We start from the raw sequence: 12,890 nt of genomic DNA on the forward strand, positions 1-12,890 counted from the left end.
GCTTGTGTTCAGAACAGAAGAGAAAATCAGGATGTTGCTGTACTCTGCCTAACGCGTCAGTTCCCTCAGTAAGACCCATAGAATTGCAGCACTGGTAAAAAATATCTCTAGAAAGGAAGTTCCCGAGCTGCTTACATCCCTTTCTTCTCCCTTTAATGCTTGGCAGGCTTTTACTTAGCTTCGTCAGGAAGTAATATGGGGTCTGTCTGAAATACTAGCTGCCTGCCCTCATCTTTTGCCAGAAAGGCCACTACATGTAGGCAGAACTACATGCAGTTGCTTTATTTATTTAAATTGTATTTTACTTTACTATTTTCCTATGCAGCTTTTTAGATTTCTTCGTGGTTTAAGACTTGTGAAAGAAAATGAAGTGTCTCTCCACTGTTTGGTTGGGTCTAGATGAAGTTTCTTGCAAATCAGGTTTTCTTAGAAGTAGCCTGCTCATTTTTGTACAGAGAGAAGATCTGGATGTGAGTAGTACCATTCCATGTTAGCACGATTCACAGCCCTGAAGAGGGGAACAGGATGAGATTTTGCAGCTTCAGTGTGGGAGGCATTGGGCACAGAAACTTTTTAAGATATTATTTCTGTTGCCAAGCCATTTGCTTAAAAATTTTGTGTGCTGGAGCCTGTCTCTGCCCTTATCATATGCAGCTGACCCTCGAGTTTCTTGCTTCCTGCTTCTTGGATGGAGACTGCATTTTCACATGTTCTCCAACTGACACTTCTTTGTCTCTTGCTTCGTATCAGCTGTGTCTCTCATAGTCACCAGGCAGGTTGTAGGACTGGAAGTGAGGTAGAAACAAGAAAAAAATGTGGTGCCTTTTTCTCTTGTGCCCGTTTGCTTTGTCTTATACACTGACCATGTGGTGTAAAAAGTTTGATTTGTTGGCAGAATGCATGCTGAGAGCAGCTTTTTGCTCCATTCCTGTGTTAGTGACTGTGAGATTGAAACCACTTCAATTACCAGATGGACTGGGTTTTCCAAAGGTTATAATTCTCATGAACTCTGTGAAAATGAAAGTTTATATTTATATATCCTACCCTTGGATTATAGTTTTCGGTATTTATTTGTTTAAGTGCAGGGTACAGCATGTACTATTTGATGTACTATTTTTGATGATCGCTGTATTGTTCCACTTCCTTAAAATAAATAAAATAAAAATAGACTAATACTTAGCAGCGTGATAAGTGGTGAAAGGCTGATACTAATTAAATAAGATTGTCAAAGTCCATGTAGGAAGAATTACAGATGGTCGAGAACTTTTGTAAATAGTTTAGGTACTCTGCCTTTATATTGTCACAAAGTTTGGGTAGTCTATAAAGCTTTCAGTGCATTTAAAAAGAAATCCCACAAGAAAAAAAGTGTTCCTTTATTTTCTACTGGTATGGCTTAGGCCCCTCATGTGCACATATGGAAGTTAGGCAGCAAGAGGACAGGTGGGGATGGAAATACAGAACTGCTGCTAAATTGGTAACTCTCGGTTCCTTTGTTCAGCATAAGATTTCCTTTAACCACTGTAAAATAGATGTGGTTTTTCAGGAAGCCTCCATATGAAATAGCTAAAAAAAAATGTATCAGCATTTGACTAATGCTTAACTTACTACTTTTTCATGGAAAAAAATACTGCTGCATCCGAATCTGTCCTATCAGTGACGTTGCTGTTTCTGTAAACACTGTCTGTGGGCTGGCTCCAGGACTCTGTTTGTTCAGAGCGTGAGCTGGGAGACTCCCTTCCAACAGAGGAAATGGGACGATGTGTTAAGCTTTCGCTGGAGATTGTTCACTTCCACAGAAGCTATATCCTCTGCAGGGAAACAGAGCTTGGATCCCTGCCACAGAGTGGCCGTGATGTTAACGAGTAGGAGAAGCTGTGCCTGCTTCAGCAGCAGTCTGCTAATTCAGAGAAGGGGTTAGAGAACAAAGTGGAGTTTGATGAAATTTAAATGCGACATTTAATCCTGTTAGCAGGCAGAGGGAAAACTTCTTTGTTCCATGGAGGGGAAGGAGAGGAGCTATTGAATTTAACTCAAATCTATGCATCAGGAAGAACCATATCAAATGGAATCTGGGTCCATGCCTTGTTTCAAATACATCATCTTTGCCAAACAGAAACCTCAGCTGAGTTTCTGTACAACCGAAGCCCTGCTTGTTTTCAACCTGCAGCAACTGTTGTTTAATACAGATGAGCAACTTGATCTTCTTTGGTTTGCTCACATACCATAGTGATGAGCCTTACTGAAATACTACAAAAGAAGTTTTAAGTTTACTGCCTATTTAGGAGAAAAGAAAGTATGTTCAGGTGAGGCTTTTTTTACTGTCTGCAGGGTCAAGTAGTGATTTTATTGCTAAAAAAATTGTTTTTGTAGCATAGCTGCTTCAAGTAATGCCTCTTCTGTACTCTCAAATTTTTCTTTGACGTTGCTAATTAGTCAGCCTTAGCCAAAAATGGGTTAAATGACTTTATGAGTTGTCAGTCAGATGTTCAGTGTGACTGCAGCATGTGGTGGTGCTGGGCACCGTGATTTCTGTGAAGTTCCTGGCACAGTTCTGGATCACAGTGTATACGTGAACCTACCCCAGCATGGGTGGATCGTGGGGTGAGGCAGCACTGGTGGGACTGGTGCGTGTAAAGTGTGAAGAGGAGGAGTCTGAGGGAGGATGTGAGGGTGGAAATATAATTTCTGTTAAGACACAATGAAGAAGAAAGCATGAATGAGCTGTAATATAAGTGGTAATGTGGAGTGCCAAGTCAGTCCTCGTGTGATACTGGAGGTAGAGAAGAAGGCTTATTAAGGGTAAGGAAGGTTGCAGATCTTGATAGGCCTAGACCATGTCAATAGCTGCTGTTTGAGTCAACTGAGAAGGGACAGGTGGCCCTAAGAGGATATAAAGATTCTTAGAGTATTCTTTCTGGCAGTAATTTTCTAAATCTATTCCGGTCACAGCAAGATTTTTGCCTTTCCTTCGCTGGAGAGTGTCATGTTAAAGAGAACTTGGAAGACACAGAGTTGCCTGGATTGCCTGGAAATGTAAGGGTCAGTTGAAAGGACTTAAATTTAGATTTTATGCATAAATAATCTGCAAGCCTGGGTGTTTGGCTAGGTCTGTGGAGTTGCAAGTGTTAATTACGTTAGTAGGAATATTTTTGTTGAAGTGATGGTGAAATGAACAAAGATTTTATGTGTGCCATTGGACACAGAGTCCAATGGCAGTTTTCTGGACCATGTTCAAAAAGGGGATGGGGTTTTTTAATTGCAAAGTAAACCACCCACATTGAATGTGCAGAAGAGCTTTTAAGGATCTCCACTGTAAAAACAAATGGAATATCTTCTGATAAGGAAGGAAGGAGGGAGGGGGTAGCAGAATAGAAGGCCTGATTCTAGAATGTCACAGAAAAGATTGGTGACTCAAAATACACAGGTATGGAATAGTGCCGATATCTTGGGACTTTGGCAAGAGTACTGTCTGCTCAGTTAACCTGAAGAAGATCTGGAATGGAAATAGGAAAGTGAAACTTAAGGCAACTACTGTGCTTAGAGAAGAAATGGAGATCTGGGTATTTAAAGAAGAATTGAGTAATCTAAGAGGCAAAATAATGAAAGGAGGAAAATTCCCTAATAAGGCATACTTTGCTGTTAAACTTATTTGTAAGTTATTGAAAAGGGGATGTCTTTAAAAACAAATGAACCAACATTAATATTTTAACATGGTTATAGTAACCATAAGACACTAGCAATAGGAAATGCTTCCTGCATTGCTTAATTCTTATTTGTGAATGTAATAGAACTCTAAGCCAGCATTGGCAAGAAAAATTACATGTATGAGTATTTCAAGCATAGTGCCAAATATTATTCCTACTTGTCCATGTAGAAATGACAGCATTTCATGCTGGCAATTCCCCCTTTTTAAAAAGTATCTTTAGCTAGAACTTTTTTCATTGAGGGAAAAAATGTGTCCACCATTCTCCATTTGCACGGGCATGCCCATACTGCCACGTAACTATTGAAATGCCAGCCTCTTTCAAAGCCTCACAACTTGAATGCCATTTGCCATAGTGCATTCAGCAGCAGAGCTAGCTGCTTGGTAGGTGTAGAGGAAATGATAGAACATAGCTGCACATCATTTAGGTAATGTATAGAAGAATCTAAAAACCCCTTTGATACTCAAGGCTGAACTTGAAAAGCTTTTAGGAAATTAAGTTGTGCGAAATAGTAACTGACTGTAAGCTTCTTTCCATTCAAGTTTTGCTGCTGATCTGAATTTTCAGCAACTTTTTAAGTGCATCTTTGCAGTTCTGCTTCTGCAGAATCTGAAATTCTTTGTGTTCTTAAACTTTGATTTTGAAGGAGTTATGTTTCTTGGGTGAAAGGAGCCAGCTATTCTATTATTCTGGCATAGTGTGCAAGCTGGCTGTTGAGTCATGTACTCTCAATGCTGGTAACATTCTTGAGATTTCTTGAATAGACAGTAACTGGAATAGTGCTTATCATCTGGACACGGCAGACTCAGTCTGAGCAAGTGGCATGTGTAAAACTCAGACACTTGGGTTTGGTTTTTGCATGTTTTGGATCCACAAAAAGTGGGGGGAAAATGACTTGCAAAAGGGCTGTTGTAGAAACAAGTGTTTACGTGTAGGGAATTTGAGGGAGGGAAGTTAACAGAGAGAAATGATGAGCCTCAAGGGTCCTTGTTACAATTAGAGCCAAGACTCAGGAATTAAAAATTCCCATTTAGAGAGCGCACATAAATTACATCTTGTTTTAACCAGACAAAGACGTGCACTTGTATGGAACAAAATAGGAATTGTGAAAGGTTTCCTAATAAAAGTGAAAAGCAAGGTGAAACATGCTTATAGTTTCTCTATTTAATTAAGCACTTAGTCAGGTCTGCAAAAAACCTTGCCTTTCCTCTTGAGTCAATGATTAGGCTCCTCCAGGAGAAACTTCTGAGACTACAAAGCTCGCCTGAATTGAAGGGAGGTTCCAAGGCTTAGTTTAGGTATGAAATTAAGAGGTGCTCTACTTTAAGTGGTTTGAGGGTTTCCTGTGAAGAGATTTACTTCACATTCTTTTTTTTTGCATTTGCTGCTGCTCAGCTTACAGGCAGTTTGCACTCCATCTCCCCTTCAAAATTACATGACTTTCAGGATGCTGCCTCTCTGCTTTTTATTTTTCTTTTTCTTATTAATATCCAAAACATAAATGCTCAGAAAAAGTCTCTATCTGTATTTCTATTGCTCTCTCAATTTTATTCAACCTGAGATACGAAACTGTGCAAAGGAAATCCAGGAGTGTGGTATGGTTAAAACTGAAGCTAAAACCTCAGAGCTGTGCTGAAATGGCCCTATAAGGCAAGAAAGATATTTCAGTAAGTTCTTTTCCAAACTATTGATCTAAAAATTTAATGTTTTGCTCATGGTTTTTAATTAATGAAGTTTCTTTTAATTATATAATTTTTAAAGTTTTTTGCATTGGACTTAAAAAGATACATGCACTGAGTTAATTGTATTTAGTAAGAAAATAAGAGATTTTGTAAGACTGTGCAATAAGCCAATATTAAAATTAAAAACATTTGTTATATTACCCTTATGCAAGCAAGTTTTCCTGATGTGAATTTCCACCGGTCAATGTATGTTGCTCTGCTTACCTGAATATTTCTCACAAAACACAAATCACGATGCCACTAACCATGAGTAGTTCTGTGCCAAGCAAAAATTTTAAGTTAGGTTTCTTAGTCACTTAACAATTCTCTTCTTGATTTCTAGTTTCTGGTGTTCTCTTAAGACATATTTTTGCTTCAAAGTAAGACTTGTTGATTGTGGTGTGACAAGAAGCTCAATCTCTAAACTCGCAAAGCTGAAAATTCTTGCTGAGACTAAATAATCTGTATTATGTTTGGTGTGGGAGAGTGGTTTCTTTCCTTTTTTGATTGTTTTTTAACCAGTGCACTAATGGTGTGAAGTAAGTCTGGCTCTTTAAGTAGCCTGTGCAGCCTCTCTAGTTAATAGCTTTAGTAGCGAAGTTTGTAACTGAATTTGGACATGGAGGAGAAAAAATGTTTATATGCCCCATTCTTGCTGAAACTAATTTTTATCATCAAGAAATCATAGTTTTATATTTTTATTTGCACGAAGAAGTTAGATAAAGTCTGCTGTTAGAAGTTTCAAAGCAAAATCACCTCATGCGGAGATGCTCTGGAAGCTCTTTCCTTTGCAAGTCTTTCCTTTTTAAAGAAAACTCTTGTAAAAAATCAGAGATGGGGAGGATGTGGGGGGAGCCTGTGCTGTAGCACAAGGACAGACATGGTAATGCTTGTTTTGCAGAAAAGCTTTATTTAGCTTAGCAGCTTTGTGTAAGGCTTGCTGGCAAATCACCAGCTGTATTTCTTACACACCTACAGAAGGACATGCTTTGCAATGGAAGCTGGGGCAGGCAGGTTGCTATATCTGGGTACCTAGACAGAGATGAGGAACCTGGCAAGTGGTAGGCATCTCTTGGCAAGGGGGTATGATATATGTAGCTTCTTGTCCTCCCCAAGTACATCACCTTAGATGCATCTTTGACTACATAAATATTAGTAAAAAGGGAGCCACCTGAAACAATTTGGAAGTCAAAGGCAGTGAATAGAGAAACAGTAGAAATAAAAAGGACCTGTGCTTAAAGTCATAATTTTATTGCTGTCATGTTCTTCTGTTATTTGTTTTGACTGTAGTCCTTTAGAATAGGAATTACTGTGTTGAGCATAAATTAAGTTCTTGCCAGAAGATTTCCTTAAATTGTTTGAAGTTACCTGGTGCACCTTTCAGAAGCACATCTGAAATATATATGCAGAACTGACTTTTAAAGTCCTAAGTCACTCGTCTCATTCATTTAAATGCTAAAGCTGAAGAACATATAACAAGTCTCAAAAGTGTTTAGGATTCCATGAGACCATAATAAGTTACTTAGATTTTATTTTGTTTTTTCTTGTTCTGAAACTCCAGATTCTTTTTCACGTGTTTTGAGTATTTCTTTGTCAGTGCATTGTTCGCCTTGACAAGTTTTCGTCTCTGTGTGCTGACAGTATATTGCCTGTTACAGCACTGGCTCTCACCATTTTCTTAGCTATGAGACCCACAGCTCCAGTAGTTCATAGGCTTATTTTGAAGGCAGAATTTTTTCTTCTATAGACAGTTTAGGTGTTTTTTTCCTTCTTCTTACTTTTTAGCAAATAAAATATCAATGCTTTCTGAATTTGCATAGTTGTGTGTGGGTTTTTTGTATTGGGGGCATGCTAGATTATTAGAAAAGGGGTCATTTTTTTGTTCCATATATTAAACTTGGAAGAACTGTTCTGATGTTAGAGTGTAAAGTAAGTTAATATTTTCTAAGTCAGCTGTCTGATTTTAAGCCGTGAAATTTGAATTGTACTGAAAAAGTAATTGTAAATATCAATTCTAACCAATGGTAATAAAAGATGCACATCAAGATGATATCATGATTGATGTTTTAAATATAAAAAATAATCATGATAGCTCTGACAGGATCAAAATAGGGTCTGTTAGCAAAAGCAATGTCAGATGCCTGTCAACTGAAGATTGAGCGTACTGTGGTAAATTCCATCAGAGACTACCACAATATTATTTTTCAACTTTCTCTTGTAAAGCGCTGAAGTGCCTTCTGAAAATCATACTTAATCTGCAAAACCTTGAATGAGAAATGTAAGGTCTCTTGCAGCAGTTCATGTGGGATTTTAAAACTGGCTCTGCCTCCAGGAAGAACTGGGACTGGATTACCTACTGAGATGTTTACACCTTGATTATTCTGAGATGTACCCATTTTCCTTGCTCTGAAAGGGCAGCTCCATGATTTTATTCCTGCACTTTTTGTTTCTACTGCTGGATTCATTGTTGAGCCAATGCCAGGCTGTTTTTTGGAGGGCTACCTGGCAATCTCGTTGGTGTGGCCACTTGACTGAAGACTGGGATTTTCCTCTTCTACTATATGCCCTAGAGAGAGAGATCCAACCCACGGACCCCACTGACATGTAAAAGTGGTGAAATGCACCACAAATGCATCTTCTTAGTGCAGAACTAGCACAGGTTGTTTAACTGCTGACCAGGTGATTTATTGAGGACAGACAGCTCGAGAAAGAAAACTTTTAATTCTTAAAATTTGTGCTGCCTCTGCCCTTGCAGTCTGTATTCTTTTATAGCAGACTAGAAGGTAAAGACAATCTGTGCCTTCAGATCTATTTCAACTTTTGAGCCTCCTGCACATCTCTAGGCCTCCTTATGAGTGGTCAAGCAATGGACTATGACATAGTCCCCTTGTTTCCCCTCCTGCTGCTTCTGCTGTTTCCTGACCAAATTGATTCCCTCCAGGCCCTGGCTTTTAGGTATCTATCCTGATTCTTAGAATCACTGGAATGATACGTAGATAATGGTAGAGGAGAAAACTCTGTAGTTACTTTGGTCCAAATGAAACATACTTCATACCCACAGAGCAGCTGTTTCCTCAGAAAGCTGGCCAATGTACTGTGCTATAAATGGTGTTCAGATGATGATGAGTACTGTATTTGTATTGGGGCAACCCTTCTATGGGTTGTGCACTCAGCTAAAGCTCCTCTGCCTTCTCAATAGCAGATGAACTTTTTTGAAGTACATTGCTGTACTTCTGTAACACAATTCAGGTCCCTGGTCACTTGAATATGTTGTTTTGCATGTGTTTTAAAGCAGAAACTATTAATAATCTTGTCCCAAAGTTTTTCTTACATTGTACTTAAACCTGTTTAAGTGGAATCTTTTTCTTGTCTGAGGATTTTGACTTTGGTTCTACATGAGAAATTTTTTTCTTTTTTCTGATTGGATTCTCTCTCTTTTATTTTTTTTTTTTTTAGTTATAATTTGTTAGGGGTTTTTTCCTCTTAGAGGTGATGCCTTCAAGGAAACTGAATACTTAAAATGTTTCTTAGTGGAAAGTAAAATCTCAAATGTACCTAGACTGCTGTTAATAACCACATGTTGTTATTTAACTGAAGTCTTCGATTTACTGAGCTATAACTTTAAAAATATTCTTTTCCTCACAGTATTCAAAAGTGCTCCTGAACCGTCATTCCTCTGTTAATAAAAATAAGCTAGATAGTGTAGGCATTCTGTGAGCCAGCACTCTAAATATTACTTTTAAATTGTGTTAAAAGCTTCCAGTCCTTTGGATATTACATGACAGCTCTTACTTGTAGAGTGCAAAGACCATTTTTCTGCTATGTGCACTCACTAAAATGGTGAATTCTCTGTTTTCTGCAGGCACAACTTCAGGACATGCAAGAGAACTTTGGAGTGAACTGGCAGTAAGCTTTGCAGTACCATGGTGGCAATAATACTGGCTGTCCTCTGGAGATGCTGATGCTCAGCATTATTTTGAACTTCTTTCTTAGACCCTCCAGCTTGTTCACAAAGGACTTAAAACTGATTTGGATTCATATGGTCATGGGTATGGACTTTTTCCTTCCATTACGTGACATCTGCATGTTTCCAGCAGTCGGTGATGAAGTCAGTAATAGGTCTGCTGACATTTGGTCTGTTCTTGGGAGCTCTGAGTGACAGGTATTGTAAACATCCTACACTCTCAGCTGTGGAAACTAAGAAAGCTGGGAGAAGGCTGTTTACTCTCCCTGCCTTGGAAATCGTCTGGAGGGCAAGGACAGAATATTATGTTGATTGTATTTCTGACAGCCTGTATTTCATACTGTACATTATGGTGTCAGTAAACAAATTATGTCATTACGTCACATCATCAATGTCTTGTGTTCAGACCAAGGTCAGAAGGGCCTTATGATATGCTCCAGCTGTACTGCTGGCTTGAGGGAAACTTAAATAGTAGGAACAATACACTGCAGTACTTCCATCCTTAAACAGTGATCAGAAAATACCTGTTTTGTTTATAGGTAGTGATACATAAAAGTTGCAGTGTGGACATCCTCAAATTGACACATCAGTATTGTGTTAAATGAAAATCACCCTTAAATGGTTGGGACTTGTTTTCTAAGATCTACTCAATTCTCATTTTCTACCCAAAAGAGCTAGAAGCAGAGGTTAGAAGGCAAAGACATTGTAGGGGAATTAAAATTTCAGTTTCTTTTCAAAGAAAATCAGAGGTGTCAACATCAACTGCAACTCTAAATTAAATTGGGATACAAAAGTCTTATACCGCATGTTTTCCACTCAGTGCTCCCTACCACTTGCTCCCTAGACTGTATTATACTTTGTGCTTTGTCCTGGCAATCTTTCTCTTCTTCCTTTGTGTTTCTTTCATTCTATATGCTGTAAGACAAGTAGAACTTATCAGTTTAAATGTAGAATAAGCTGAAAAAGTAATTTTCCTTTTAAATCTAATATCCTGCTGGCATGGTCCTAAATACAACTAAAGTGAGATTTGCAACTTTTAAGCAGGGACTCTGGCAGAAAGAATATTGTTTCCCTCTTTTGTTTTTCCTTGTTTATGGGGAAGGGACACCTTTTGTGCGCTCAGAGATCACTGTCTATTTTCTTTTGCAATAGCATTCTTACATCTTGAGATCCTACTGCTTCAGCTTTTTAGAAAAGGTATTTAAATATAAAATCTTTGAAAAAAGGGCTTTTAGGAGAGTTTAGTTTTCAGGGTTTGGAAAGGGATGGGAGTGGGAAAACAACTGGTAAAATACTGTGTAAGGATTTGAAGTAGTATTTACACAAAAGTACAAAAAAGAATTCAAACTTTCATGCAGAACATTAAAAAGTCAGTTATTTGAAGTAATAGGTTTTTTTTGTGCTCTGGCTTGCTTTCCTATTGGAGGAAGCAGTAAGAGGGAAAGCCAGGGTCAAAGTGTTTATTTAGCTTAGCAACCTCACAGCTAAATATTCCATGTCACTTTGCAGCATAATCTAAGGAGACTACAGCTTTTTAGGAGCAGAGGGAATGTGAATGTGTGGGGCCCAGACTCATTGCTAGAGAATCTGATGAGCATGAGAGAGGAGGGCATTGAACCTTAATAATAGATTATTTAGTATCAAGCTGATTCTTGTTGTCCTGAGGCATAAGAAGTTTAGGGCTATTCTTACACCTTTGCTGGGTTTTGGTCATGTTGATAATGTGGAAATGAGATCTGTTGTGTGTGATTTTTTTCCATTCAGGATTTGCAGAAGGGCTGCGTTTGTGTACCGGGGCAGCTGGGGGGAGTTAAATAAATATCCTTATCAGCCTGGAGTAGGGGGTTGTACTAGCAATTCTCTAGGCTGTACTGACATCTGGTGGCAGTTTATATATTTATAAAGTATTATAAACTATATTATATAAATTATACTATAATTATAAATTATATTATAAAGTATTTAAAATACTTTTCATTCAAAGTGGGCCAATTAATTCCTTGTCTGGAATATGCCTGCTTATGTATTTTGGGCTGTTACACCTTATTTTGTAGCTTGTATGTGGTGACTGTTCTTTTCCTACTGTCTTGCTTCTGACTCTCAGAGGCAAAAAGTTTAAAATTGTTGAAACTAATCTTTCTTTCACCTAGTTTAAAAATGTATTGACTTTGTTTTCAGATTTTTTGTAAGTCTTATTAGCAGTTGTTTGGAAAAGGAAACATTATTATTTTATTTTTTTCATTTCCCTTCAGATAGTTGCAGGGCTTATGAAGAAAATGAACGGGATTAGTTTTCCTTCTTTGAAGCTGAAAGGAGAGCTGAAGGAGAACCCTGACATCTACCTCCATTTTTACATCTTCCCCATCAGACAGAGACTCCAGGGCTCCTCTTTACATACCCATATATATATACATGTTTCTGAAGTGCAACACAGAATGTTTAAGATGGGAAAAAACAGAATTCACTGTCATGGACTTGAAGTAATCTTAGAAACATGCCAGGCTTTTTTTTAGAGAAAGTTGGTAGCAAATAGTTGTTACCAGGATCAAAAGGTATTCACTGAAATTGTGTGGCCTTCCAGGAACAGGCAGGTGAGAAAGAAATCTTGGCAATTTTGAGAGAAATTGTTCTTCATGTAGGAGAACAGCAGTAGTGAGAGGTTTGTAGTTTTCATGGTTACCACACAGAGATGGAGACTTAGGAAGGAGGTTCCACCGGACTCTAGCTGAGCTCTAAGGATGCCTGACACTGTGACTGCTCCTTCCCAAGTCCTAATCTCAGTTCTTACTTCAAATTGACACAGTTATTATTACACTGTGGACTAGCTGCTTCTTGAGCGGAGGCTGATCAGTGAAGGAGCTAAGTTGGGAATATCTCCAAATGTAAAGACCACGGAGTCTCCAGGATGCCACCAGGCATAGAAGGAAGAGTTTTAAATAGCTTGCAGTCATCCCTGAGCTTGCTTCTTTTTAAGTTGTTTGTATTCAGAAGGGGGATTCAGCACAAGTATTTTACCCCTCAAGTGGGTCACTGCAGGTGAGTCAGGTAAGCCTCTGTGTAGGCAAGTTAGCCTTCCCTGTGTGCATTACGGATTTTGAGGAAAGTTTTGAGACAGTTTTGAATTTTTGTAAAAGGCAATGTAAGAGGCCTTCCTATATAAATGGTGCATCATTAGTTTTGCTAATGGCATAATATTTATAATGTCCAGTGATATTTGACCATTTTAATGGTGTGTTTGATGCAAAGAATTATTAGAATTTATAGGGTATAATGAGTTCACAGAAGGTAGCATAAAGTCAGCTCATCTTATAAACCTGTAAGGGGGTTAAACCTTACACTATATATATTTTTCTCCCTGTTTGCAGACAAAGTAATTTTTCTTTATTTTATGGTCCTCTTCTGTTTGGTGATATAATTGAGTGGTTCTGGCTATAACAAGTATTCTCCAAAGTGAGCAGTGAGTAATTTGTGCATGTTGGCACCCAATTTATTATCATTACC

At 38.2% G+C, this 12,890-nt stretch overlaps 1 long non-coding RNA gene across 1 annotated transcript in view; it reads left to right on the plus strand.

Annotated features, from left to right (window-relative positions):
* The window catches only part of LOC121339089, a 35,842-nt gene extending 25,003 nt beyond the window's left edge, over positions 1-10,839 (plus strand). Inside the window, exon 2 of the long non-coding RNA XR_005953136.1 lies at positions 9,288-10,839. This is a non-coding gene — a long non-coding RNA (uncharacterized LOC121339089). The remainder of the gene's footprint in view (positions 1-9,287) is intronic.
* Positions 10,840-12,890: the final 2,051 nt, after the last annotated feature.

This window comes from Onychostruthus taczanowskii, unplaced genomic scaffold (assembly GCF_017590055.1).
Source record: "Onychostruthus taczanowskii isolate IOZ18803 unplaced genomic scaffold, ASM1759005v1 scaffold33, whole genome shotgun sequence".
NCBI classification, from domain to species: domain Eukaryota; kingdom Metazoa; phylum Chordata; class Aves; order Passeriformes; family Passeridae; genus Onychostruthus; species Onychostruthus taczanowskii.